The sequence below is a fragment of the Nicotiana sylvestris genome, chromosome 6 (assembly GCF_000393655.2).
Source record: "Nicotiana sylvestris chromosome 6, ASM39365v2, whole genome shotgun sequence".
In the NCBI taxonomy this organism is placed as follows: domain Eukaryota; kingdom Viridiplantae; phylum Streptophyta; class Magnoliopsida; order Solanales; family Solanaceae; genus Nicotiana; species Nicotiana sylvestris.
In genome coordinates, this window is record NC_091062.1 from 30,395,081 (window position 1) to 30,401,057 (window position 5,977).

General features: G+C 37.1%; 1 long non-coding RNA gene across 1 annotated transcript; it reads right to left on the reverse strand.

Moving 5' to 3' along the window:
- Positions 1 to 1,154: 1,154 nt before the first annotated feature.
- LOC104216356 (uncharacterized) lies at positions 1,155 to 4,827 on the reverse strand. The gene is made up of 2 exons (XR_708457.2): positions 4,114 to 4,827; positions 1,155 to 1,426 (listed from the first exon to the last, which is right to left on the reverse strand). It is a non-coding gene; the product is annotated as an uncharacterized lncRNA (long non-coding RNA).
- Between the last annotated feature and the right edge of the window lie 1,150 nt (positions 4,828 to 5,977).

A 5,977-nucleotide genomic window follows, 5' to 3' on the forward strand; every position in this document is an offset into this window, starting at 1 on the left:
ACTCAAGCTTTCATTGAAATACGCCATCAACAACTCATCTTTCTCGCCAACACTTCCCATTTCACTGCAATAAACCCTCAGATGGGCTATTGGTTCTCCACGCCCATCATACAAGTTAAACTTTGGCATTTTAAACCCCGCGGGTAGATGAATATCGGAAAACATACACAAGTCATTGTAAGACATGTTAATCTGATTTCTCATCCCTTTCATGTTCTTTAAGGATTGTTCTATGCCTTTCAGCTTCCTGAATTTCTCATCTTGCTCTTCGCTCCTTGTGGTCTTTTTATTTTTAACATGAAGCTCATTCTGCGGGCTATGATTGTATGAGTCTGAGACCTGGTGGGCAAACCCTTGGGGATAGTATTGGGTATCATGAGGTTTGAACTGGTGTTCACTGTTGGACCTAAAAAGAGGTTGTTGAATAGTTGTGATAGTGGAGGTAGTGGATATGACCGGAGGGCTATTTTTTGGAAAGATAGTTGGAGGACGAATGATGGAGCTACTAGGGAGGTTGGAAAAGCTATGGTAAGCGGGAAAATCTTGAGAGTATGGTGGATGATCTAACACTATGTTTGGAGCTTGAGCAAGGGTAACATCTGGGGTGCTAGCTGGTGGCGGGGGTGGTGCCTTCCCAGCCATCCAACTCAATTATTTTTGGGTACCAGTATCATCCAACTTATCTCCGTTGTCATCTGTCATTGCCTTTCGACTTTATGTTGTAGGAAAGAGTTACTAGTTTAAGAATCACAAATCAATCACCCTTCTGCTATAATGAAGATAACAAAAAGGAACAAAATGAAGTCATCACGTTAGCGTTAGGGCATTTAACATAAGATAATCTCACATTATGTGCAATGCACCTAGTCACAGTTATCGGTTCTAAATTGACATCGAGGGTACGAAGGTCATATGGCATCATCCCAATTTCACTCTTCTTGCCGCGTTTCCTTCTTCATTTTCCTTTCTAGCACCCCTTAGTTTTTCATTTTCTTTCCTCTGATTATCACTCTTTTCTTTCCTCTCACTTCTCACATCCCATATTTTTTTTTAAATTAAATGATTCGATCGAACCCTATGTAGGTTGCCTACATATCATGTTCCTCATGAATAAGATCAAGCGTAGTTCTTGAAAAGTAATGGAAAAAATAAACTACAAACAAAAACCTTTTGGATTTTTCATTTATAATTTTTTTTGGTTTTTCAAATACAAATAGTAAGTACGATAACAAAAGACTCAACAAACTCAACTAGACTATGGTAAACTCTGACATCACCTAAAAGACACAATACTACTGGACAAGACTACAAGGTGAAAGACCAACATAAAAACAGACTCAGAACATAAAAAGGCTCCTTAAGCAGCTCCTAAATGCAGTTGTCCTGGGTGCTTGTCATGCTCGAGCCCTGATAAATGTATCCATACCTAAATGAGAAAAATAAGACCAAATAGAATTAGTGACCCGAGACACTATGCGACGCCACGATACCTTCTATTGGACACATGCAAGACATGATTGAGGCTATATTTTGCATAATGACCTATGTGGCCAAGGATGGCTACAAGTGCAAACCCAACAAGGGTGACCACTCAGATATGAAAAAAAAAACTCAAAAGGCCTATATGGCTTCAAACTCCCAATTATCATGGCCCTAGAAATTACTTTGCAAAAGTAACCCATTTTTGCAAAAATGACCGATATGGCCAAACGTGGCTAGAGATGCAAATTCAACATAGACAGGCCTTAAAGTAATATGACACCTAGTTGTAGACTCAAGATTCTAATAACATGGTTCATTGATCCACTTTTGCGAAAATGACCCCATTTCGCAAGAATGACCAATTTGGCCAAAAGTGGCTAGACATGCAAATTCAACAGGAATGGACCTTAAAACTGAGAGGACACCTTGTTGTGGACCTAGGGTTCTAAGACATGGGATAACAAACTACTTTGAGAAAATAGCCCTATTTTGCAAAAACGGCCGATGTGAACAAATGTGGCTAAAAATGCAACTAATTTGGAAAAACTATATTTTTTGCCTTTTTGAAAAATGATGGAAAATGTAAAATTCTTTTGGATTTTTTCTCTCTTTTTTTTTTGGAAAATGATGAGAAATTGCAAAAAAAAATTGGATTTTTCAATTTCAATTTTTTTTGGAAAAAGTTACGAAAGAAAATTATAATTGGGCCTTACTTGTTAAATCTTATATTTCACCCTCTTTTCTTTTTTATTTGCCCTCAACTATCATTGGTCCGCCAAATGACTCTTTTACCCTTAAAGAATATAGCATGCGGCACAGAGGAATGATTAAATGTCTTTTTGGACCATGGGCCCATTTTGACATAATTTGGATAGGCTTCTTACAACGGGACACGGTACTTGGGACCGAGCCCTGCTAGGTTTAAATAATATGATGCAAATAAGCATGACCTAAAGGCTGACCTAAGTTTGGGGTTCACTAGACAAGGCAATTCGGGGCAGCACGTTGTTGATGGAGGTTGCTCTAGCTGCCCGCCCACTCCACGCTCCCACACCACCCACCAAATGATACGGGTGACTCACAAAAAGTCGTGTACGCTCAAATGTACTCCGGAAGACTTGTTGCGGAAAGAAGACCCATGGTGATGCAAATGATGACAATTTATAAAGCTGTAACACATAAGGAAAAGTGATAAACAAACAACCAACAAAACAGGGAAATAAGACAAACAAAACAAATAAACAAAACAAATACCTCAACCGAATATCCTAGAAGCCAACAAGATCAAGTACCAGCTCGAACCTGCAACTCCCCAGCAGAGTCGACAGAGCTTTCACACCTTTTTTTTCCACCCCATTACCCCTTTTAAATAAATAAAGTGATTTTGTGAAGCTCAAAAGGGTTTCAATTATAAAAAGTGATAAAAATTTGTGTTCAAAAGAATTAACTCAAAGTAGCCACCTGACATTGATTTCGGTGTGCCAGGTAACCGTTTTTAGAAATATTTTTTCCTTTTACAACACCTTAGACTCCAAAACTCAGTCTGCACCAGAGATTCAGGTAAGAGGGTTCATTTGACTCGGAGAGAAGGTGTTAGGCACTCCCCAAGTCCCGTAAAAGTCACGGTTGCGTACTTGATCTAGTCGACTTTTAAAATATTCAAATTGAGGTTAAAAAAATAGACAAAGGAAAATAAACATACAAGAGGCTCGAAGTCATCCCCACCTAAACGAAAGAAATTAAAAATAAGAAAATTAAAGTAAAATCCTAAATACTATTATATACTATACTTTTCCACAAAGTTCGTCATGGCCTCCAAATACATGATACTATGGGGCATAATCCGGATAAAAAATATATACAAAATCTAGGGGGCATTCCCCGAATAAATTTAACTAAAGGGGGTGACCTCTCACCGCAAAAGAAACTAAAACACGAACGCCCTAAAAATTTGTCTACCCAAATGATGATGGCCTAATATACTCCTAACGGGTTCTAATACAAAGTATAACAATAAACTAAAGTGGTGAAACATTTAAATCTCAATTTCTCCTTAGTTTAAGTTAAACTCTGTATCCCACATCCCAACTTTAGTAATTTTCTTATGGAACCTATGATTCCAACGCCGAACCTCCACTCACTAATGTATTCAATGTAAAAATTTACAGACAAAGAATCAGCTTCAATGCAATCAAGTGATTTGAGTAAACTTTAACTCTGACTAATGACAATTAAAGAGAAATATGACACCACTGAAACTCAAACATATTAGCTCTAAAGTTAACTATAAATTCCACAAAGTAATCTATGGAACTTACGAAGGAGACACAATTAATTCCTATTCAATTATTTCCATTATATATGTGACTGAACTAATATTTATACCTTAACGCCAATTGATAGCAAAATATTAATAGTGAAGCCTTAAGTATTTTAAAGATTCTTCAAGTCATTAAACCAACAAAACTTTGTATGAGCTAATAATAATATATATAAAATAGGATGGCAAATACTAACACATCCTCATCACAGCAATAAAACATTAATCCAAACATTCCACAAAATAGAGAAACAACAGATTAATGGAAGCACTCTATGAAGCAAAACAGTCAAATAAAGAGGGAAATGGACCTGAGTGCACAAAGCCTTTGATTAACTTTTCTAGGAATCAAATATAGAATGATCCATCAATGTAATTTTGACGTGACAGCAACTAAGAGGAAGAAGCTGCGAACCAAATCGGAACCACGAACCTTAAGCGGCGGACGGAATCGAACTCACAATCCAACACAGAACCTCAAACGATCTCCATATTTTGCAATCAGGAATTACAATTCGAAAATCAAGAAAAAAACAGAACTATTTTTTATACTTTTCTGATTTCTGGAACTTAAACCAAGAGAAAATTGAAGACGAGGAACTGTCCCTTTTTTTGGGAAACTACATGTTTATTTCTTGGTATTGTTCTCGAGTGAATGCGTGTGTGGGTATTTCCGGCAGGTTGTAGTGAAGGGAAGAAGGGGACAGCGATGGGTGTTAGAGTTCCGGCGATTTCGGTGGAGGGGTGATGACATTCTTGTGTGGGGGTGCCAGCGAGTTTGAGAAGTGACGGCCACTAATTTCTCTTAAGGTTCCGTCATTTTTGGGTTGAAGATGGAGGGGTGTGGGCGGCTGGAGGGGGTTGCTGTGTGCGTGTGTGGTTGCCGGAGTTATGGTGGTGGACCGGTGGTCTGGTTGAGAGTGACGGCTGTTTTTGTGTGGAGGAGATGAGGGGTCCTAAGGTATGTTAGGTTGAAGAAGATGAAGGTCTTAGGTTGGGGTGTGTAGATGATAAAAAACGGCCGAAAGGTCTTCTAGGCTCCTAGGTTTTTTTATGGGTTTAAGAGTATTGGGCTTTAAAACTGGGTCATCTCTTGGACCTCTTGAATTAAGACCAAATAAAACTGCCCTCAAATTTTATACTTTTTCTTCTAAAAATGATATAAAATTTATAATATAAAATATAAAACTAATTCTAATTAATTAAAATAAATAATATTATATTGTAAAACTATTTTGGTATTTTTCAAGATTATATAAAAATAAAAATCCTAGTAAAATAGTATTACTACAAAACATTAATGAAACTGTTTTTTGTAATTTTGTTTTTGTAATAAAATAAAATAAAAGAGTCAAACCTAATTAAAATAGTGATATTAGACCTAAACTAAATATTTAAAAGCTAAAAAGTGTAAAATCTCAGGGAGAGTAAAAAATTACATATCTACATGCACCAGCCTGAACTACCATTAAGGATAATATGCCGTTACCAACACCAACAAAAAACATTACCAAACTATGTAATGAAATATGGTTCTCAATCTTTGCAACACAATAGGTTCCTGTTCTTACAAAATCCTGCAGCATTGTCTATAGATGCATTAGGCTACGTAGTGAAACAATTGCTCCGGATATACAAAGGTCAAAATTGGGTATCCTTGCTTTGTTACCCATGAACTCCAAAAATTCAACATCCCTTTCAGTACAACCATTGGGAGTATAAGCATCAATTATATTACACCTTAGTGGAATTTCCGTTAAAAATTAACCAAGCACCCCGCATGCTAAACATATCAGATATGGCACAAGACAAAAAAATATTATTTCCTTCTTGCAAGCCACCCGAGGCATAATATTTCAGAAAAACATTTCCACTAACTTTTCCACTAGATAATGTCATCTTGACCCTACCCGTAATAGCTCTAGGGATATAAGATCCAAAGGAGCTTTTTGTTCTAAATCATTGGCAATATTGTCAAGATCAGAAGGTGAATGTGGATCTGAATCATCCGCAAATATCTTCTCCGCCACACTTTTTCCAAGACTTCTAATGCCCACTGTATTGGTGTAGTTGGCCTTGTTTGTAGCCTCGATCATGTGCATAGTTTTAGCCGTGAGCTCAAGCTTCCCAAAAGGTGCTACAATGTTACTCATAAGCATGAGGAGCTCACTATTT